The 24,768-nt window shown below is 45.5% G+C and overlaps 1 pseudogene; it reads left to right on the forward strand.

Moving 5' to 3' along the window:
- Positions 1–418: 418 nt before the first annotated feature.
- LOC110627268 overlaps positions 419–24,768 on the forward strand; it is a 32,071-nt pseudogene continuing 7,721 nt past the window's right edge.

Below are 24,768 nucleotides of genomic sequence, written 5' to 3' on the forward strand. Positions count from 1 at the left end.
AAAATAATTTAAGTGATATTTATGGTAAGTCATAATTAATAAGCAGCAGCATATATAAAAATTGACCAAGAAGAAGAATCAACTCCATTAAAAGGAAAAATTATGAAAAATCTAAGATATTCCATGCATTCTAGGATTTTAGCAAAAAAAAAAAAAAAGTTAAGAACGTGAGCAACTCATTAGAGTGCAGTAGACATAGACAGACGACCGGCTCGTTGCCAAAGTCTAGACGTCATTACTATTTTGGACTAACCAATTAATTTGTCTTGTATTTTATTTTTTCTATTCTGGCAACTCCTCATTTCAATCTTTCTTTTTTCCTGCCAGCACTAAATTCATGAAACTCCATAAATTCCACTCAGTTCTACAACTACAGCACACAACCAAATCCTCCCTCCAGGGGGTCCAGACCCATATCATGGATTTCTCTTCAAATTTTATAGCAATTCTAGGAGTTGTAGCTCTACTCCTGCTTTATAATCAATGGAGGGCAAGGAAATATGGCAGTAAGGGGCACCCCTTACCCCCACAAGTGCCTGGTGCCCTACCAATTATAGGTCACCTTCATCAGCTTGGTGCCCGGAAACCATTTGCTCGAATCTTGTGTGATATAGCTGATAAACATGGCCCTATCTTCTCCATCATGATGGGGATTCATCGCACAGTGGTGGCAGCAATCCACAAGTACTGAAAGAGTTCTATACAACAAATGACAAGTTCTTGTCTTCACGCCCGCCATCAAGACAAACAAAGTACCTAGCCTACAACGGCGCAGGCTTTGTTTTCACGCCTTACAGTTCCTATTGGCGCGACGTGCGAAAGCTCACCATCGTCGAGGTCCTCTCCCAACACAGACTCAAGATGTTCAAGGATGCTCGAACATCTGAAGTGAGTCATTTAGTCAAAGATTTGTTCAAGCAATTCAAAGAAAACAAGAGCAATCCAATCAAGGTTGACATTAGCGAATTGCTTGAACATTTGGTGCTGAATATAATGACAAGAATGGTGGCCGGGAAGCAATACTTCGAAGGTGACAATAATGGACATGATGAAAAGAGACGTCCCTTTGGACAAATCATGAGGGATTTCGCGTGTACCGCTGGTGCTTTTGTTCCTTCAGACATGGTTCCGTTTCTAGGATGGACAGATTTTTTTGGTCCGGTCAAAACTATGAAGAAGATTAGTAAGGAATTGGATTCCATTTTTGAAGTTTGGATTCAAGAACACGAGTTGAGAAGGCTCAATGGTGAGGTGGAGACAAATCGCGATTTCATAGATGTTTTGCTCAGTTCAGTTAAGGACGATTCCATGTTCGGCAATTCCCGGGAAACCGTTATCAAAGCAACGATACTGGTAAGCATTATTTTTTAAATAAAAGAATCATTTTTTAAATCTTGCTGATAGGATTAAAGAAAGAAATTGAAAATAAAATAAGTTTTCTGTAATTTATTGATAATCTTAGCAGCAGGTACATTGAAAATTAAATAGGAATAGAATGCAACAATAAATTCTATTTCCAAGCGACTAACTGAAAATATTCCCAAAAGAATAGCTAAGAGTAAGCTTAGTCAGTTAAGATAACAAGCTGACTTATTCTACCAAAATATGACTTATTAAAAAATATGCAACATAGCAGCAGAGAAAAAATAATTAATTCAGCAGCAAAATAATTCAGTAGCAATTGTCAACTGCAAAAGTCAACCAAAATACTTCTTGTTTGGAACATGCACTCTTTTGGATCTTTGAGTCTTATCAATAGTCCCCCCATTCAGTTTAACCTTGTCCTCAAGGTTCGAATGAGAGAACTTTTCTGTAACGACCCGAAAATCGGACCGCTACCGGCGCTAGGATCCAAATCGGCTTAAGGCCGCCGGGACCCGTAGCAAGCCCGACATGATACCTATAAACCTGTTTAATCCCATACATGATCAACAACATACATAAAAATTTAAAACTTTTCTTTCATACATTCTATCGTACACCAAACTCAACCTGTGCATGCACTGAACATATACATAATCATAAACTTGACCCCTCTGTGGGATCTCATCAATGCCCCCAATGGGTGGCATAACAAGTGTTGAGTTGGCTAAACATGGACATCAATAACATTAAGATCATGCTTCAAAAGGGGATTACATCATACTATGGTCAAGCACACTTCTAACCTCAATATCGTTACATTACATATCTATACATCATAATAGAGTTTGTCATGTCCACATTCTAACTATTACATACATGTGACTTCATTACTCTTCTTGACTTCTCTGTCTAACCCGTACCTGCAAATCCTGGGGAATTTGGGAGAGGGGTGAGCTACTAGAGCCCAGTGAGCAGAATCATAAAGCATTTAAAACACATGCTATCATGGAATGCAGCACATCACAACTAATCATATCAAGGATGAACTTGTCACCATTTAGCCCTCTACATAATCCAATCATGCCAGGGGCGTAGTGCAGGCCACACCTGGTCTTTCTCTTATACATAACATAACATAACATACATATTCCATGGTGCCGGGGGCGTAGTGCAGGCCACGTCCGGTCTTTCTATTACATAGTGCCAGGGGCGTAGTGCAGGCCACATCTGGACTTCCATATCATATCATCATGTCATAACATATGAGGGCTAATGGATCATTCAACATTCATCCACATCAACAACATTTTATGCAATGCAACATATTCATGATTTCTAATGCAACAGCCTAAAATATCACATGGCATCCATGATGCATGAACATGCTCAAAACTGATTTATTTATTTAAAAGCATAAGAGTTATTCCACTCACCTCTGGCTAGCTCTGACACTGACTGAAGCAGCTGACTCACTGCTGAGGTCCTCGATTCCTCGGGTCCGAACCTACACAGGTGGACTCAAATGAGGGACCAAACAACTAGAACATAACTCTAAAAACATCTCCCAAAAACCCCCTAAAACATCTCAAAACATCCATGCAAGAACATGCAAAGGAAGGCTGGACAGGGCACTTTCGGCGGTAGGTTCGGCGGCCGAAAGTCCCTCCAGAGCCGAAAGTCAGGCAAGTTCGGCGGCACCTTCGGCGGCCGAAACTCCCAGACAGAGATGAAATGTAATACCCAGCTAGACTCCGGTATCGGAATTCCAACCGTCCGGTGGAATCTCGGATGTCGGAGACCTCTAGAAGGGTAGAATCATGTTTTATAAAATGTTTTCATGTTTTTAATGGTTTTAAGTATGAAATTAAATGAGTTTTTGCATGAAAAGTCTTAGGAGGAAAACCCAGGTTCGGCCGCCGAAAGTCAAGTTCGGCCGCCGAACATGCATGCGTTTTGGAGGCACGTTAGGCCCCCGAAAGCATGAGTTAGGGAAGTCTAGGTTCGGCCGCCGAAAGTCAAGTTCGGCCGCCGAACATTGCATGGATGCGGAGGCACATTCGGCCCCCGAACGTGGCCTGGCCAGCCACCTATAAAAGGGGCACTTAGCCGAAATGGGCGAGCTTTCTCCCATTTTCGGCCACAGTGAGCTTCCGACCTTCCCTTTGCAAATCTTGTGTTCTTCCTCCAAATCTCTTCCATTTTTCTTGAGTTTTAAACTCACATTGCAAGTTTTGAGCATTTAAAATCAAGTTTTGGAGCTTGGGAGACTCAGGAGCCCATTTGCTTGGATCTCCGAGTTTAGGTCGTCTCTCTCTCGATCTTCAAGAGGTAAGAGCCGATCTTGAGCTCAATGTATGTTTTTAACAAGTTTTAAGTAGATTTATGGGGTAGAAATGCATGTTAGGGTTATTTGAATATTTGGGTTTATGTTATGATTTTGAACAATGTATGTTGGTTTTTGTGTGTTTGAAGTGTTGTAGATGGGGTATATGATAGTTTGAGACCCCTAGGTGTGATGTATGATGTGTATGCATGTTTTAGAGCAAGATTATGCATGATTAGAGGTTTTGGGAGGCAAGAGGTTCGTTTGAACCAAGTTTCTGCCCTTGGCAGAAACCAGGTTCGGCAGCCGAAGGGAGTTTCGGCCGCCGAACCCCCCTTTGTGGAGGCAGCTTTCGGCTGCCGAAGTTGCCCCCGAAAAGAGACTTTCGTCTCTGTCTGGGATTTTCGGCCGCCGAAGGTGCCGCCGAAAGTGCCTGACTTTCGGATCTGTCCAGGACTTTCGGCCGCCGAAGGTGCCGCCGAAAGTGCCCTGTTCAGCCATTTCATGCATATTTCTATGTGATGTTTTCCTGATGTTTTAGGGGGTTTTTGGGGAGTTTATTAGAGTTATGTTGATGTATGATTGGTCCCTCATTGGAGTCCACCTGTGTAGGTTCGGACCCGAGGAACTGAGGACCCCAGCAGTGAGATAGCTGCTTCAGAGTCTGTAGAGCTTCAGCCAGAGGTGAGTGGAATAAACCTTAAGTTTTTTAAATAAATGAAATATAACTTTTTGAGCATGTTCATGCATCATATATGCCATGTGATATTATAGGGTGTTTGCATTAGTAATCACGAATATGTTGCATTGCATAATTTGATGTGGATGCGGATTGGCTATTGGATGATCCTCTAGTCCTCCTATGGCATGATATGATGATGATACGGTACGGATTACCAGTGAGGCCCATTCTACGCCCCTGGACTATGTTAAGAGAAAGACCAATGAGGCCCATTCTACGCCCCTGGCATATTGGAATGTTATGTTATGTTATGTATGTAAGAGAAAGACCAGTGAGGCCCATTCTACGCCCCTGGCATGATTGGACTATGATGAGGACTATAGGTGACAATACCATCCTTATGTGATATGTTTGTGATGTGCTGCATTTCATGGAAGCATGAAATATTTAATATATGTTTTCTCTATTCTGCTCACTGGGCTTTATAGCTCACCCCTCTCCCCTAACCCCAGCTGTGCAGGTGCAGGGTAGATCAAGAGGTTAGCCAGAGTATGGAAGATATGTTTATGTAATAGTTAGATTGTGGACATGACAATTGTTTTATGATGTAATGTAAAAGTGTTTTAAGTTATGTTATGTAATTTGAATATTGAGGATAGAGTTGTGCTTGACCAATGCAGATTGTTAATCCCACTTGTATGTACATGGTCCTTATGATATGAGATATGAGGTTATGTTTCAGCCAAGCTTATGTATGATGAGATACCCCATTGGAGTATTTTGATGAGGGCTCCAGTGGAGGTTTATGTTATGTTTATGTACAGGTTGAGCTTGGTTGTTATATGAGATTGTTTACAGGTTTATGAGTATTGTTGACCATGTATGGGATTAAACAGGATTACAGGTTATGTTAGGCTTGCTACGGGTCCCGGCGGCCTTACGCCGATCTGGATCCTAGCGCCGGTAGCGGTCCGGATTTTCGGGTTGTTACAGAGTGGTATCAGAGCCCTAGGTTCATATGGTCGGACCTAGAGTGTCGGGCTCATAGAGGTTCTAGCAGGTCAAGCACAGTAGGAAAAGTCATGTCCACTAGGATAGGATATGGAGTCCTATCTTGCATGATGATGTGATATGCCATGATTATATGCATGTGCATAAATGATATGTTATGTATGTGATGAGGGTTCATGTGTGCCCACATGAACCATATGATGCTAATGCTTGCTTGATGTGTACGGTTTTTCAGAAAACAGGATGAGAGGAACTCGTCGATCAGCAAGATTGACTGGAGTACCACCCGAGGATGAGGGTATGAGCGCCCGTCCTCCAGCATTGCCTAGGGCAATGTCTAGTAGGTCTAATCGAGAAAGAGCAGCGAGAGACCCTAGAAGGTCTTTAGATCTGGGAAGAAGCAGATCAGTACGAGGAACAGTTCAAGGTGGTATGTCAGAAGATGGGGGAGATGACATGGATGTGGACCAGAGGAGGGATGGCAGTTTGGGGATGAGTATGTCAGAGGAAGGCATGGGAGAGTCCCAAGGAGGCACTCAGGCCTCGGGTTTTGTTCAGCCACCTCATTACCCACCTTTCTCACAGAATCCCGGGTATTCGATGGGAGGTACATCGGATTACCCTAGTTTTAGCCCTTACCCCACACAGATGCCATACCCACCATACTACCCACCGTACTCACAGTATCCTATGTACCCACCACCACCCTATCACCCAAATCTAGCAAACCCTATCTCAGGGGATGCTGCACCTCCTCCACCACCAGCAGCACCTACTGTCCCAGAAGCCCAAATACCTCAACCTAGCTCATCTGGAGGGAGCAAGGTCAGAATGACTGATTATATGAAGTTGGGTGCTCCCCAGTTTGAAACCGGTGATGACCCGTTTGTGTACCTTGAGAGGGTCAAGGCGATAACAGATGAGATAGGGGCGGATGACAGTAGAGCCATTCAGATGGCTGGGTTCACACTAAAATGCAAGAAGGCCCGTGAGTGGTTCAAGAACTATGTGAAATCGAGGGTGGATAGTCTATCATGGGCGGAGTTTGCTAATGAATTTGCAGGGTGGGCTTTCCCTGATAGTTCAAGGGAATTGAAGATGATAGAATTCGAGCAGTTGAGGCAAACGGATGACATGAGTGTAGACGAATATACTGACAGGTTTATGGAGTTGCTGCCATTTCCTGGGCAGGACCTTAATACAGACCAGAAGAAGTCAAGGAGGTATATCATGAAGCTCCATTCCAGGTATTCCTCCTTGATACAGTCAGCAGATAGGGAGAGTTTTCATGCCATAGTAGACATGGCTAGGAGGATGGAGGCTAGTGCTATCATCGAGGGAAAAGTCAAACAGTCAGCAGCACAGCCTTCTGGTTCCAGAACCCCAGGAAAGGGAAAAGTGGATCCTTCTTCCTTAAGCTCAGGTAGCAAGAGGTGGGGCAGTACCACCAAGAAGTTTAAGAAGAACAAGTTCTGGAATAAGATCAAGTCAGGTCTGGGATTAGGAAGTGGCTCGAGCTCAGGTGCAGATAATGCAGTATGTAAGAAATGTGGGAGACCGCACAGAGGAGTATGTCTGGTTGGGACGTCAGCCTGCTTCAGATGTGGGCAGGAGGGACACATGGCACGAGAGTGTCCTAGAGCAGCTTTTGTGACACAGTCTCAGCAGACAGCTTCTGGTAGTGTGGCACAGCCAGTAGCTCCAGCCATGACACAGGCCAGTGGTAGAGGCAGAGGGAGAGGGTCAGCCTCTTCTTCAGCAGGGTTCAGAGGTGAGGGTCCGTCAGCTCCAGCAAGGATCTTCACCATGACACAGCAGGAGGCAGATGCATCTAACACCGTGGTGGCAGGTAATTTAGTCATTGGGTGTTCTGATGTGTATGCATTAATGGACCCTGGTGCATCTCATTCTTTTATTGCTCCGAGGGCCGTAGAGAGGTTGGGATTAATGGTCTCTGGGTTAGAGTGTCCTCTCTGGGTCAGTGGACCCAAGTGTGATCCATCAGTGGCAGAGTTAGTCTGTCAGTGTAGTCCAGTTTTTGTTGAAGGGAGATGCATGTCCGCCGACCTTGTGGTTCTAGAGTTGACTGATTTTGACGTCATTCTAGGGATGGACTGGTTATCTACCCATGGTGCTACCTTGGACTGCAAGGACAAGGTAGTCAGGTTCAGAGGTCAGGATGGATCAGAGGTCGTCTTCAGAGGAGACAGGAGGGGTACACCTAGAGGTTTGATCTCATCTCTTCAGGCTCGTAGGTTGCTTAGGAGGGGATGTCAGGGGTATTTGGCTCATGTGAGAGAGCTAGACAGTCAGATTAGAGAGCCCGCCGCAGTGCCAGTGGTCAATGAGTTTTTAGATGTGTTCCCAGACGAGTTGCCAGGTTTACCACCTGTTAGGGAAATAGAGTTCGAAATTGAATTGATGCCTGGAACTAGACCGATCTCTATTCCTCCCTACAGGATGGCTCCAGCCGAGTTGAAGGAATTGAAAGAACAGTTGCAGGAATTGGTAGACAAGGGCTTCATCCGACCGAGTACCTCACCTTGGGGTGCTCCAGTCTTGTTTGTGAAGAAGAAGGATGGATCCCTTAGACTTTGTATCGACTACAGGCAGTTGAACAAAGTCACTACCAAGAACAAGTACCCATTGCCAAGGATCGACGATCTATTCGACCAGCTAGCAGGAGCGGGTTGTTTCTCCAAAATAGATCTGAGATCTGGGTATCATCAGCTGAGGATCAGAGAAGAGGATGTGCCAAAGACAGCTTTCAGAACCAGATATGGGCATTTTGAGTTCCTTGTGATGCCGTTCGGGCTGACCAACGCCCCTGCAGCATTCATGGATCTCATGAACAGGGTTTTCAGACAGTATCTGGATCACTTCGTTATTGTCTTCATAGATGATATCTTAGTGTATTCCAGGAATGCAGAGGAGCATGCCCATCATCTGAGGTTGGTTCTACAGACCTTGAGGGAACATGGCTTGTATGCCAAGTTCTCCAAGTGTGAGTTCTGGCTAAGGAGCATTTCGTTCTTGGGGCATGTAGTGTCAGAGAATGGGATTGAGGTAGACCCCAAGAAGACAGAGACTGTGGCTAACTGGCCTAGACCCACTTCAGTGACAGAAATCAGGAGTTTCTTGGGTTTGGCAGGTTACTACAGGAGGTTCGTACAGGACTTCTCAAAGATAGCAGCTCCTCTGACCAGACTAACCAGGAAGAATCAGAAGTTTCTGTGGACCGACCAGTGCGAGGAGAGCTTTGAAGAGCTCAAGAAGAGGTTGACTTCAGCACCAGTTTTAGCTCTGCCATCTAGTGGAGAGGACTTTACAGTCTTTTGTGATGCGTCCCGTGTGGGACTGGGTTGTGTGCTTATGCAGAATGAGAGGGTGATTGCTTATGCTTCTAGGCAGCTAAAGAAGCATGAGTTGAATTACCCCACACATGACCTTGAGATGGCAGCAGTAATCTTTGCACTCAAGATGTGGAGGCATTACCTCTATGGGGTAAAATGTGAGATCTTCACAGATCATAAAAGCTTGCAGTACATCTTGAGTCAGAGGGATTTGAACCTGAGGCAGAGGAGGTGGGTAGAGTTGCTGAGTGACTATGATTGCAAGATCCAGTATCATCTGGGTAAGGCGAATGTCGTGGCAGACGCCCTAAGACGGAAGTCACTAGGCAGTCTATCCCACATCACGGCAGAGAGGAGACCAGTGGTGAAGGAGTTTTACAAGCTCATTGAGGAGGTCTACAGTTGGAGTTGTCTGGTACAGGTGCCTTAGTTGCTCAAATGAAAGTGACACCCGTGTTTCTGGAGCAGGTGGCTCAGAAACAGCATGAGGACCCAGAGTTAGTGAAGATTGCCAGGACTGTTCAGTCAGGCAAGAATGAAGAGTTCAGGATTGACAGTAAGGGGATCCTCCGCTATAGGAACAGATTATGTGTACCAGATGACATAGGGCTTAAGGGAGACATTATGAGAGAAGCTCATAATGAAAGATACAGCGTTCACCCTGGAGCCACCAAAATGTATCAGGATCTAAAAAGAGTATATTGGTGGCCAGCTATGAAGAGGGAAGTGGCACAGTTTGTGTCAGCCTGCGAGGTATGTCAGAGGGTGAAGCTGAAACATCAGAAGCCGGCTGGAATGCTTAACCCACTGCCGATTCCAGAATGGAAATGGGAAAATATAGCTATGGATTTCGTAGTGGGGCTACCGGCGGCGTCCAACAGATTAGACTCCATATGGGTGATTGTGGACAGACTTACTAAATCTGCTCACTTCATCCCTGTTAGGAGCAACTACTCTGTGGATAAGTTAGCGCAGATCTATGTGGATGAAGTGGTCAGGTTGCATGGGGTTCCTGTTTCAATAGTGTCTGATAGAGGACCCCAGTTCACCTCCAAGTTTTGGCGAAGTCTGCAGAATGCCATGGGTACCAGGTTAGATTTCAGTACTGCCTTCCATCCCCAGACTGATGGACAGTCAGAGAGGACCATCCAGACTATAGAAGATATGCTCAGAATGTGTGTGCTAGATTTTGGCGGTTCTTGGAGGTAGCATTTACCCTTGGTGGAGTTTGCCTACAATAACAGTCATCATGCTAGCATAGGGATGGCTCCATATGAAGCTTTGTATGGGAGGAAGTGCAGATCACCTATCTGTTGGGAAGAAGTTGGAGAGAGGTCCTTAGCAGGGCCTGAGCTTGTTGAGATCACCAGCAGGGTGGTACCCATCATCAGAGAGAGAATCAAAACTGCTACAAGCAGGCAGAAGAGTTATGCAGACCTCCACAGGAAACAGGTAGAGTTTCAGGAGGGAGATCTGGTATTGCTCAAGGTGTCTCCTATGAAGGGAGTGGTTCGGTTCGGGAAGAAAGGTAAGCTGGCTCCATGGTACATCGGACCCTTTGAAGTCCTGCAAAGGATTGGGAATGTGTCGTACAAGCTAGACTTGCCTGCCTCTATGGAAAGAATCCATCCGGTTTTCCATGTTTCCCTGTTAAGAAAGTTCGTGTCAGATCCGGGTAAGGTTCTCAGTGAGCCTGATGTAGAGATCCAAGAGGATCTCACCTATGTTGAACAACCAGTACGAATCCTTGACACCCAGATCAGAAAGTTGAGAAACAAGGAAATCCCAATGGTTAAAGTCCTTTGGAACCACCACAATATGGAAGAATGCACTTGGGAGACACGGGAGTCCATGCTCCAGCAGTACCCTCATCTCTTTTAAGGTTAGATCTCTATGTACTTGTGTGTTATGTATGTATGATATGTTGTATGTATGCATGTGCTAGTTGAGGAATATTCGGGGACGAATGTTCTTAAGGGGGGGAGAATGTAATACCCGGCTAGACTCCGGTATCGGAATTCCAACCGTCCGGTGGAATCTCGGATGTCGGAGACCTCTAGAAGGGTAGAATCATGTTTTATAAAATGTTTTCATGTTTTTAATGGTTTTAAGTATGAAATTAAATGAGTTTTTGCATGAAAAGTCTTAGGAGGAAAACCCAGGTTCGGCCGCCGAAAGTCAAGTTCGGCCGCCGAACATGCATGCGTTTTGGAGGCACGTTAGGCCCCCGAAAGCATGAGTTAGGGAAGTCCAGGTTCGGCCGCCGAAAGTCAAGTTCGGCCGCCGAACATTGCATGGATGCGGAGGCACATTCGGCCCCCGAACGTGGCCTGGCCAGCCACCTATAAAAGGGGCACTTAGCCGAAATGGGCGAGCTTTCTCCCATTTTCGGCCACAGTGAGCTTCCAACCTTCCCTTTGCAAATCTTGTGCTCTTCCTCCAAATCTCTTCCATTTTTCTTGAGTTTTAAACTCACATTGCAAGTTTTGAGCATTTAAAACCAAGTTTTGGAGCTTGGGAGACTCAGGAGCCCATTTGCTTGGATCTCCGAGTTTAGGTCGTCTCTCTCTCGATCTTCAAGAGGTAAGAGCCGATCTTGAGCTCAATGTATGTTTTTAACAAGTTTTAAGTAGATTTATGGGGTAGAAATGCATGTTAGGGTTATTTGAATATTTGGGTTTATGTTATGATTTTGAACAATGTATGTTGGTTTTTGTGTGTTTGAAGTGTTGTAGATGGGGTATATGATAGTTTGAGACCCCTAGGTGTGATGTATGATGTGTATGCATGTTTTAGAGCAAGATTATGCATGATTAGAGGTTTTGGGAGGCAAGAGGTTCGTTTGAACCAAGTTTCTGCCCTTGGCAGAAACCAGGTTCGGCAGCCGAAGGGAGTTTCGGCCGCCGAACCCCCCTTTGTGGAGGCAGCTTTCGGCTGCCGAAGTTGCCCCCGAAAAGAGACTTTCGTCTCTGTCTGGGACTTCCGGCCGCCGAAGGTGCCGCCGAAAGTGCCTGACTTTCGGATCTGTCCAGGACTTTCGGCCGCCGAAGGTGCCGCCGAAAGTGCCCTGTTCAGCCATTTCATGCATATTTCTATGTGATATTTTCCTGATGTTTTAGGGGGTTTTTGGGGAGTTTATTAGAGTTATGTTGATGTATGATTGGTCCCTCATTGGAGTCCACCTGTGTAGGTTCGGACCCGAGGAACCGAGGACCCCAGCAGTGAGATAGCTGCTTCAGAGTCTGTAGAGCTTCAGCCAGAGGTGAGTGGAATAATTCTTAAGTTTTTTAAATAAATGAAATATAACTTTTTGAGCATGTTCATGCATCATATATGCCATGTGATATTATAGGGTGTTTGTATTAGTAATCACGAATATGTTGCATTGCATAATTTGATGTGGATGCGGATTGGCTATTGGATGATCCTCTAGTCCTCCTATGGCATGATATGATGATGATACGGTACGGATTACCAGTGAGGCCCATTCTACGCCCCTGGACTATGTTAAGAGAAAGACCAGTGAGGCCCATTCTACGCCCCTGGCATATTGGAATGTTATGTTATGTTATGTATGTAAGAGAAAGACCAGTGAGGCCCATTCTACGCCCCTGGCATGATTGGACTATGATGAGGACTATAGGTGACAATACCATCCTTATGTGATATGTTTGTGATGTGCTGCATTTCATGGAAGCATGAAATATTTAATATATGTTTTGTAACAGCCCGGAAACCGAACTGCCACCGGCACTAGGATCCAGATCGACTTAAGGTCGCCGGGACCCGTAGTAAGCCTGCTATCCTGTCTGTAGACCTGTGAACTCCCATACATGATCATACATTTGCTGTAAAAACATAAAATTTTTCTTCTCTCCAAGGCTTAACCTGTGCATGCACTCTCTCTGTGCTCTACTAATCCCTACTAGAGCTCCTCATGGCCCTAGGCGGATCAATCTCATAATGTTAAGCCTGGTTTGCTCATAAACATACAACAATAAAAAAAACATACATAAACTGATCATGTGACTCCACAAAGGGATTACAAGTCTTATAAATCAAGCACCATTCTATACACTGTACATATACATTATCTCTGTACAAATACATGTCCACACTAGCTATTATAAAACTCTGTACTCTTTCTGTACCCTGCTGAGTTTTCTCTGACCTCTGAACCTGCACAACTGAAGTTAGGGGAGAGGGATGAGCTACGATAGCCCAGTGAGTAGAATAGGTAAATAACAGGTGATAAAACATGCTCTCATGGAATGCAACACAGAATCACATCACCTCGGCCGGACGGATCAAAACTCCCTCTATCTCATCTGGGGTACCTAAGTACCATGTGCCTGGTCCCCGTAGGGCTGTTCCAGGTCTTTGTATATGTGCCTGGTCCCCGTAGGGCTGTTCCAGGTCTTTCCTCTGAGGGCTAATGAATCCTCACGAAGTCCGTGCCGTCTCACATAAGCAATGTACAAGGAGCAATGCCAAGTACAAGGATAAATGCAATGCATCATCTTCGTGTACACTAATGCACTCACCCTATAGCATATTCATGATGCATGAAGCATGATAAAATATCAGTTCTCATATTAAAACATTAAGTTAATTTCCACTCACCTGTAGTTCTCTCTGAACTGACTCTGCAGGTTCTGACTCTGGACTCACTGCTGATGTCCCTGATTCCTCTGGTCCGTACCTACACAGGTGGACTCAAATGAGGGACTAAACGCACTCAAGAACATCTCTACGAAACTCCCCAAAACCCCTCTAAACAATCCTCAAACCATCACATAAAACATGCAAAAGAAAGCTGGACAGGGCACTTTCGGCGGCAGGTTCGGCGGCCGAAACCCTACTCCAGAGACGAAACTCATGCATGTTCGGCGGCACCTTCGGCGGCCGAAGGTCTCGTCCAGAGACGAAACTCACACACTTTCGGCGGCCGAACTCCCTCTTTCGGCGACCGAAAGTCTCTTTCTAACCGAAAGCCTAGCTTTCGGGGGCAACCTTTGGCAGCCGAACTGCCTCCACAAGGGGTTCGGCGGCCGAACCTTCCTTCGGCGGCCGAACCTGGTTTTGCCCGAAGGACAGAACCCTGCTCTGTTTCATGCAAACTTTGCCCAAAAACCTACCAACATGCATAACAACTACTCCCAACTAGCATATACACATATATATGCACAAAGGGGTCTAAAACTACCCTAAAACCCCAAACAAACATAGCACATAACACTTAATCATGCTAGAACACCACAAATCACCAAAAACCTCACCTAAACCTAAACATGCACACTACCCATACAAACTTCATAAAACCTTTCAAAATCATCAAAGAAGCTCAGGATCTTCACTTACCTCTTACACAACTTGAGGATGGAGGATCCTAACGTGGAGATATGAAGAAAAGCTCTTCCAAAGCTCCAAGCTTCAAAACTTGCTTCTTTTGCTCAAAACCTTCATAAGTCACCAAAACTCTTACAACTCATGAAAGATTTGATGAAAATCATGGAAAACATGAAAGTCAACGTAGGAGAGGCTGAAACTCACCTCTGGCTGCAAGTGGAGGAGAAATAACCTCCTTCCACCGACCCTTGGCCCTTTTATAGGTGGCTGGCCAGACCACCTTCGGCAGCCGAACGTGAAGCCGCAACCATGCAATGTTCGGCGGCCGAAAGTGACCTTCGGCGGCCGAACCTTTGCATTTCTCCCTTGTTGCTTTTCTTTAAAAACTCAATGCTTCTCACTTCAAAACATGAAAACAAGTGAAAATACTTTGGAAAACATATGTATTACCCTTCTCGAGGGTTCCGACACCCGAGATTCCACCGGACTATAGGAATTCCGATGCCGGACTCGAGCCGGGTATTACATTCTCCCCCCCTTAAGAACATTCGTCCCCGAATGTCCCTAACACAACATAAACACAGAGAAAAGGGGAAAACTAACCTTAAAACAGATATGGGTATTGCTGGAGCATGGACTCCCGAGTCTCCCAAGTGCACTCTTCTAGGTTGTGGTGGTTCCACAAAACTTTCACCATTGGTATCTCCTTGTTTCTCAGCTTTCTGATCTGGGTGTCAAGGATCCGCACTGGCTGCTCTATATAGGTGAGATCACTTAAGATTTCCACCTCCGGTTCACTAAGAACCTTCTCTGGATCTGACACAAACCTTCTCAACATAGAAACATGGAATACCGGGTGAATTCGTTCCATAGAAGCTGGTAAATCTAGCTTATACGACACAAGTCCGATCTTCTGCAAGATCTCAAAGGGACCAATGTACCGTGGGGCGAGTTTACCCTTCTTCCCAAACCGAACCACTCCCTTCATCGGAGACACTTTGAGCAATACCATATCCCCCTCCTGGAACTCTATCTGCTTCCTACGGATGTCTGCATAGCTTTTCTGTCTGCTTACAGCTGTTCTGATCCTCTCTCTAATGATAGGCACTAACTTGCTGGTTATCTCAACTAACTCTGGCCCTGCAAGAGTTTTCTCTCCTACCTCTTCCCAGCAAACAGGTGTTCGGCACTTCCTCCCATACAAAGCTTCATAAGGGGCCATCCCTATGCTAGCATGATGGCTGTTGTTGTAGGCAAACTCCACCAAAGGTAGATGCTGCCTCCAAGAACCACCAAAGTCTAACACACACATTCTCAGCATATCTTCAATGGTCTGGATGGTTCTCTCAGACTGACCGTCTGTCTGTGGATGGAAAGCAGTGCTGAAATCCAACCTTGTGCCCATTTCCGTTTGCAGACTCCGCCAAAACCTGGAGGTGAACTGAGGTCCTCGATCTGATACTATCGACACTGGAACTCCATGCAACCTTACTATCTCGTCTACATACACCTGCGCCAACTTGTCCACAGAGTAGTTACTCCTGACTGGAATGAAGTGAGCAGATTTAGTGAGTCTATCCACAATCACCCAGATGGAGTCTAGTCTGTTAGACGTCGCCGGTAAGCCCACTACAAAATCCATCGCTATGTTCTCCCATTTCCATTCTGGGATCGGCAGTGGGTTAAGCATTCCAGCCGGCTTCTGGTGCTCTAGCTTCACCCTTTGACATGTCTCGCAGGCTGACACGAACTGTGCCACGTCTCTCTTCATTGCTGGCCACCAATACACCCTTCTCAGATCTTGATACATCTTGGTGGCTCCCGGGTGAATGCTATACCGCGCATTATGAGCTTCCCTCATAATGTCTGCCTTCAAACTGCTATCATCTGGTACACATAACCTCTTACCATGTCGAAGAATCCCCTCACCGTCAAATCTGAACTCTGTACTGTTGCCCGACTGAACAGTCCTGGCAATCTTCACTAACTCGGGGTCTTCGTGCTGTTTCAGAGCCACTTGCTCTAGAAACACTGGTGTCACTCTCATCTGTGCGATCAAAGCACCCGTACCAGATAACTGCAATTGTAACCCTTCTTCTACGAGCTTGTAGAAATCCTTCACCACCGGTCTTCTCTCTACTGCAATGTGGGATAAACTGCCAAGTGACTTTCGGCTTAAGGCATCAGCTACAACATTCGCCTTGCCTGGATGATACTGGATCTTGCAATCGTAATCACTGAGCAATTCTACCCACCGTCTCTGCCTCAAGTTTAACTCTCTCTGACTTAAGATGTGCTGCAGGCTCTTAGGATCCGTATATATCTCAAATTTTACCCCATAGAGGTAATGCCTCCACATCTTAAGTGCAAAGATAACAGCTGCCATCTCCAGATCGTGTGTCGGGTAATTCAGCTCGTGCTTCTTCAGCTGTCTAGAAGCATAAGCTATCACTTTGTCCTTCTGCATCAACACACAACCTAATCCCACTCGGGATGCATCACAGAACACTGTGAAATCTTCATCACTGATCGGCAGAGCTAACACCGGTGCTGAAGTTAACCGTCTCTTCAATTCTGCAAAACTTTCCTCACATTCCTCTGACCACACAAACTTCTGATTCTTTCTGGTCAGTCTGGTCATAGGAGCAGCTATCTTCGAAAAGTCCTGAACAAACCTCCGATAGTAGCCTGCCAAACCCAGAAAGCTCTTGATCTCTGTCACTGTCGTGGGTGTAGGCCAGTTGGCTACTGCCTCTACCTTTTTGGGATCTACTGATATACCGTCCTCTGATACAACATGTCCCAAAAAGGAAATGCTCCTTAACCAGAACTCACACTTGGAGAACTTGGCATACAAGCCATGCTCTCTCAAGGTTTGCAGCACTATCCGCAGATGCTGGGCATGGTCCTCTGCATTCCTGGAGTACACCAAGATATCATCAATAAAGACGATCACAAAACGATCCAAGTACTCCCTGAATACCCTGTTCATGAGATCCATGAATGCTGCAGGGGCGTTAGTCAACCCGAACGGCATCACAAGGAACTCATAATGCCCATATCTAGTTCTGAAAGCCGTCTTGGATATATCTCCTTCCCTGATCTTCAACTGATGGTATCCGGATCTCAGATCTATTTTCGAAAAACAACCTGCTCCTGACAGCTGGTCGAAGAGATCATCGATCCTGGGTAACGGATACTTGTTTTTAATAGTGACTTTGTTCAACTGTCGATAGTCGACACAAAGTCTAAGAGGTCCATCCTTCTTTCTGACAAATAATACTGGAGCACCCCAGGGTGAGGTACTCGGGCGGATGAAACCCTTAGCTACCAAATCCTGTAATTGCTCTTTCAACTCTTGCAACTCTGCTGGTGCCATCCTGTAGGGAGGAATAGAGATCGGTCTGGCATTGGGCATCAACTCAATCTCGAACTCTATTTCCCTATCCGGTGGTAGTCCTGGAAGCTCTTCAGGAAACAAATCTGGGAAGTCTCGAACAACTGGTACTGAGGATGGTTCCCTAACCTGACTGTCTAGCTCTCTCACATAAGCTAGGAACCCCTGACACCCCTTCCTTAACATTCTACGAGCCTGGAGGGCTGATATCAAACCCCTAGGTGTCCCTCTCCTGTCTCCTCTGAAGACACACTCTGACCCATCCTGGTCTCTGACACTGACTACTTTGTTTTTACAGTTCAGGGTAGCATCATACGTAGATAACCAGTCCATCCCTAGAATGACATCAAAATCTGTCAACTCTAGAACCACCAGGTCAGCTGGAAGGTATCTACCCTCTATGCACACTGGACTGAACCGACAGACTAACTCTGCCAAAGATGGATCACATTTGGGTCCACTGACCCATAGAGGACACTCTAACTCAGACACCATCAGACCCAACCTCTCTGCAGCTCTAGAAGAAATGAAAGAGTGAGAAGCACCGGGGTCCATTAAAGCATACACCTCAGAACACCCAATGATGAGATTACCTGACACCACCGTGTTCGACGTGTCTGCCTCCTGCTGAGTCAGGGTGAAAATCCGTGCTGGGGCTGACGGACCTGCACCTCGGGAACCCATCCCTGATGAAGAGGCTACCCCTCTTCCTCTTCCTCTGCCACTGTTTGGTGGTACGGCTGAAGCTACGGGCTGAACTACACTGCCCGAACTCATCTGCTGGGATGGTGCAACTAAAGTCGCCTGAGGACATTCCCGTGCATAATGTCCCTCCTGCCCACATCTATAGCAGGCTGTGGATCCCAACTGACAAGCTCCTCTATGCTGTTTGCCACACCTCTTGCACACTGGAAAATCTGCGCCAGAACTGGAGCCACTACTCATTCCCAGACCCGACTTAAGCCTATTCCAGAACTTGCCTCTCTTTCCTCTGAATTTCTCCCATCACACCTCTTTCTTCTACTGACCTTCCCCCTCTGCTTACTCCTCTCCTACTCTCGTCAGAAGACCTTCTAGGGTCTCGTGACGTTCCCTCCCTGCTTGACCTGTGAGATCTTGCCCTTGGCAAGGCAGGTGGACGAGCAGCTGTACCCTCACTTACGGGTGGGACTCCAGTCAATCTCGCGGATCGACGAGTTCCTCGCATCTTCACTCTCTGGAAAAACAACAAATCACATAACACATCAGCAACACATCAAAAACATGCACATGCATAACTCAGGGCATTGCACATCAGCATATAGCGACAGGACTGACATCCTATCCTAGTGGACATGTTTTTCCTATGGTGCTTGACCTGCGAAACCTCTCTATGAGCCCAACTCTCTCTCTATAGGTCCGACCATATGAACCTAGGGCTCTGATACCAATCTGTAACAGCCCGGAAACCGAACTGCCACCGGCACTAGGATCCAGATCGACTTAAGGTCGCCGGGACCCGTAGTAAGCCTGCTATCCTGTCTGTAGACCTGTGAACTCCCATACATGATCATACATTTGCTGTAAAAACATAAAATTTTTCTTCTCTCCAAGGCTTAACCTGTGCATGCACTCTCTCTGTGCTCTACTAATCCCTACTAGAGCTCCTCATGGCCCTAGGCGGATCAATCTCATAATGTTAAGCCTGGTTTGCTCATAAACATACAACAATAAAAAAAACATACATAAACTGATCATGTGACTCCACAAAGGGATTACAAGTCTTATAAATCAAGCACCATTCTATACACTGTACATATACATTATCTCTGTACAAATACATGTCCACACTAGCTATTATAAAACTCTGTACTCTTTCTGTACCCTGCTGAGTTTTCTCTGACCTCTGAACCTGCACAACTGAAGTTAGGGGAGAGGGATGAGCTACGATAGCCCAGTGAGTAGAATAGGTAAATAACAGGTGATAAAACATGCTCTCATGGAATGCAACACAGAATCACATCACCTCGGCCGGACGGATCAAAACTCCCTCTATCTCATCTGGGGTACCTAAGTACCATGTGCCTGGTCCCCGTAGGGCTGTTCCAGGTCTTTGTATATGTGCCTGGTCCCCATAGGGCTGTTCCAGGTCTTTCCTCTGAGGGCTAATGAATCCTCACGAAGTCCGTGCCGTCTCACATAAGCAATGTACAAGGAGCAATGCCAAGTACAAGGATAAATGCAATGCATCATCTTCGTGTACACTAATGCACTCACCCTATAGCATATTCATGATGCATGAAGCATGATAAAATATCAGTTCTCATATTAAAACATTAAGTTAATTTCCACTCACCTGTAGTTCTCTCTGAACTGACTCTGCAGGTTCTGACTCTGGACTCACTGCTGATGTCCCTGATTCCTCTGGTCCGTACCTACACAGGTGGACTCAAATGAGGGACTAAACGCACTCAAGAACATCTCTACGAAACTCCCCAAAACCCCTCTAAACAATCCTCAAACCATCACATAAAACATGCAAAAGAAAGCTGGACAGGGCACTTTCGGCGGCAGGTTCGGCGGCCGAAACCCTACTCCAGAGACGAAACTCATGCATGTTCGGCGGCACCTTCGGCGGCCGAAGGTCTCATCCAGAGACGAAACTCACACACTTTCGGCGGCCGAACTCCCTCTTTCGGCGACCGAAAGTCTCTTTCTAACCGAAAGCCTAGCTTTCGGGGGCAACCTTTGGCAGCCGAACTGCCTCCACAAGGGGTTCGACGGCCGAACCTTCCTTCGGCGGCCGAACCTGGTTTTGCCCGAAGGACAGAACCCTGCTCTGTTTCATGCAAACTTTGCCCAAAAACCTACCAACATGCATAACAACTACTCCCAACTAGCATATACACATATATATGCACAAAGGGGTCTAAAACTACCCTAAAACCCCAAACAAACATAGCACATAACACTTAATCATGCTAGAACACCACAAATCACCAAAAACCTCACCTAAACCTAAACATGCACACTACCCATACAAACTTCATAAAACCTTTCAAAATCATCAAAGAAGCTCAGGATCTTCACTTACCTCTTACACAAATTGAGGATGGAGGATCCTAACGTGGAGATATGAAGAAAAGCTCTTCCAAAGCTCCAAGCTTCAAAACTTGCTTCTTTTGCTCAAAACCTTCATAAGTCACCAAAACTCTTACAACTCATGAAAGATTTGATGAAAATCATGGAAAACATGAAAGTCAACGTAGGAGAGGCTGAAACTCACCTCTGGCTGCAAGTGGAGGAGAAATAACCTCCTTCCACCGACCCTTGGCCCTTTTATAGGTGGCTGGCCAGACCACCTTCGGCAGCCGAACGTGAAGCCGCAACCATGCAATGTTCGGCGGCCGAAAGTGACCTTCGGCGGCCGAACCTTTGCATTTCTCCCTTGTTGCTTTTCTTTAAAAACTCAATGCTTCTCACTTCAAAACATGAAAACAAGTGAAAATACTTTGGAAAACATATGTATTACCCTTCTCGAGGGTTCCGACACCCGAGATTCCACCGGACTATAGGAATTCCGATGCCGGACTCGAGCCGGGTATTACATGTTTTCTCTATTCTGCTCACTGGGCTTTATAGCTCACCCCTCTCCCCTAACCCCAGCTGTGCAGGTGCAGGGTAGATCAAGAGGTTAGCCAGAGTATGGAAGATATGTTTATGTAATAGTTAGATTGTGGACATGACAATTGTTTTATGATGTAATGTAAAAGTGTTTTAAGTTATGTTATGTAATTTGAATATTGAGGATAGAATTGTGCTTGACCAATGCAGATTGTTAATCCCACTTGTATGTACATGGTCCTTATGATATGAGATATGAGGTTATGTTTCAGCCAAGCTTATGTATGATGAGATACCCCATTGGAGTATTTTGATGAGGGCTCCAGTGGAGGTTTATGTTATGTTTATGTTTATGTACAGGTTGAGCTTGGTTGTTATATGAGATTGTTTACAGGTTTATGAGTATTGTTGACCATGTATGGGATTAAACAGGATTACAGGTTATGTTAGGCTTGCTACGGGTCCCGGCGGCCTTACGCCGATCTGGATCCTAGCGCCGGTAGCGGTCCAGATTTTTGGGCTGTTACACGAAACTCATGCATGTTCGGCGGCACTTTCGACGGCCGAAACTCCCAAACAGAGGTGAAAGTCCTCTTTCGGGGGCAAGCTTCGGCAGCCGAAGGCTGCTTCCACAAGAGGGTTCGGCGGCCGAAAGTCCCTTCGGCTGCCGAACCTGGTTTCTCCCGAAGGGCAGAAACTTGATTCAAACATGCACAACCGCCTCAAATTCATACCATCATGCATTTAGCTCAACCAAAACATGCACACAAGTTCCTAGGGGTCTCAAACTAACTTAAACCCCAACTACAACACACATACACAAGCATTTGCAAGCCACATTGTCCATAAACTCAAAAATCATCAAAACTCACTAAAAACCTACACATGCATTTCTACCCCATAGATCTTGCATAAAACTTATTTAAAATGTACAATGAGCTTAAGATCGGCTCTTACCTCTTGAAGATCGAGAGAGAGACGACCTAAAACTCGAAGGTGGGTGAGATTGGGTTCTTGAACCTCCAAGCTCCAAAACTTTGCTCAAAAGCTCAAATCTTCAAAACAAAGTTAAAACAAGTGAAAAACTTGAAAGATCTAGAGGAAAAACATCAAAGATCGGTGAGGGACGGCGGAAAGCTCACCTTGGCCGGAAATGGGAAAAAGCTCGCCCGTTTTCGGCTAAGGGACCCTTTTATAGTAGCTGTCCAGGCCACGTTCGGGGGCCGAATGTGCCTCCGCATGCATGCCATGTTCGGCGGCCGAACCTGGACTTCCCTCACTTATGCCTTCGGGGGGCCTAAGGCACACCCAAAATGCATGCATGTTCGGCGGCCGAACTTTGAGTTTCGGCGGCCGAACCTGAGCTTTCCTCCAAGGTTGTTTTTATTCAAAAACTCATTTCCTCTTTACTTAAAATCATCAAAAACATTAAAACATTTCATGAAAACATGGTTTTTTTTTTTTTTCTTTTAGAGGTCTCCGACATCCGAGATTCCACCGGACGGTAGGAATTCCGATACCGGAGTCTAGCCGGGTATTACATTTTCAAACAAAGCAGCTGTACTCACCCAGGAAGCATCTTCAACTGGTAAGTCTTTCCATTGAACAAGGCTCTCTTCCACCAAACGGGATCCCTGCTTGACCCACCTAGTGTCCAGAATTTCCTGTGGTTCCAAAAGGACATCACTCTCGTCATTAAAAGGAGGCAAAGCCGTAGGAACTGGAACGTCCCCCTCACAACCAACATGTTTTTTAAGCAAGAAAATGTGAAAAACTGGATGGATTTTAGAACCATTCGGCAGCTGCAGCCGATAAGCAACCTTCCCAATCTTTTCCAATATTTGGAAAGGACCGTAGTAGCAGCTAGACAGCTTCTGAAATGCCCTTCGAGCAACTGTTTGTTGATGATACGGCTGTAATTTCAAGTAAACCCACTCCCCAACTTGAAATTCAATATCTTTGCACTTGGCATCTGCCTTTTGCTTCATGTGATTAATGGAACGGGAGAGATTGACTTTAAGTTGTTGGAGGATTTCATCTCGGCTGGCCAACATCTGATCTGCCTCTTGAATTGCAGATGCCCCTGTATCATAATGTGGAATACTGGGTGGGGGCCTGCCATATAAGGCCAAGAAGGGTGTCATGCCGATAGAAACATGGAATGTCGTATTATACCAGAATTCTGCCCAAGGAAGATAAAGACTCCACTTTCGAGGTTGTTGTGAGGCAAAGCAACGAAGATACTGTTCAAGGCATCGGTTAACGACTTCGGATTGGCCATCTGTTTCCGGATGATAAGAAGAGATCATATGGAGCTTGGTGCCAGAAAATTTGAAGAACTCCCGCCAAAAATGGCTAATAAAAATAGGGTCACGATCACTAATAATTGTTTTTGGCAGTCCATGAAGTTTGACAACTCCTTCAACAAATTTTTCAGCAATTGTTTTGGCAGTAAAAGGATGCGTCAAAGCTAAAAAATGGGCATACTTGCTAAGACGATCCACAACCACCAAAATGGCATTCTTGCCGCCAGAAAAAGGAAGGCCTTCGATGAAATCCATAGTTATACCATCCCACACTTGATGAGGAATTGACAAAGGTTGTAGGAGACCGGCTGGAGAAGACGTAGATATCTTATTCCTCTGGCAAATCGAACAAGAAGCAACATAATCACAAACTGATTTTGGCAAAGAAGGCCAATAAAATTGTGCAGCCAACCGTTTACAGGTTCTTAAAACTCCGGAATGGCTGCCACTTGGTGAATCATGGAATTCCTATAAAAGCTGAAGAATTAAATCAGAGCCAGGAGGAATGATAACACGATTTTTATAAAGAAGCACACCAGCCCGCCATAAGTATGGATTTCCTGGATTTTCGTTGGCCAATTTCCCAATTCGAATCATATAAGGATCGGATGTTGCTGCTGCCCGAAGTATATCCCACAAATTGGTTTGGGGACTGAAGAGAGCATCAAGGCTAGGACTCCCTGCAACCCTTGACAAGGCATCGGCTGCAATATTTTCTTTTTCCGGCTTGTATCTGATTTCATAATCATATCCCAGCAGTTTGGAGACCCACTTTTGTTGTTCGGGAGTAACAATTTGTTGCTCCAATAAGTACTTAATGTAACGACCCGAAAATCGGACCGCTACCGGCGCTAGGATCCGGGTCGGCTTAAGGCCGCCAAGACCCATAGCAAGCCTGACTTACAACCTGAAAACCTGTTTAATCCCATACATGATCAACAGCATTCATAAAAAAAAAATTTAAAACTTTTCTTTCATACATCCAACTCAACCTGAACATGCACTGTGCATAGCCAAAATCATAAACATGACCCCTCTGTGGGATCTCATCAATGCCCCAATGGGCGATACATCATAAGATGAGTTGGCTTTCATGAACATTATAAAACATTTTTGATCATGTAATAAAAGGGATACCTCACACACAATGTCAAGCACAATATCTAATCCTCAATATCATTACATGACTAAAACTGTACTTTTACATAACCTTAATACATTTATCATGTCCACACTATCTATTACATACACAAGACTTCATTACTCTTGTAAACCTCCTGGTCTACCCTATACCTGCAAACCTGGGGAAAATTGGGAGAGGGGTGAGCTACTAGAGCCCAGTGAGCAGAATATTAAAACATTTAAAACATATGATAACA

The sequence above is a fragment of the Manihot esculenta genome, chromosome 12 (assembly GCF_001659605.2).
Source record: "Manihot esculenta cultivar AM560-2 chromosome 12, M.esculenta_v8, whole genome shotgun sequence".
In the NCBI taxonomy this organism is placed as follows: Eukaryota; Viridiplantae; Streptophyta; class Magnoliopsida; order Malpighiales; family Euphorbiaceae; genus Manihot; species Manihot esculenta.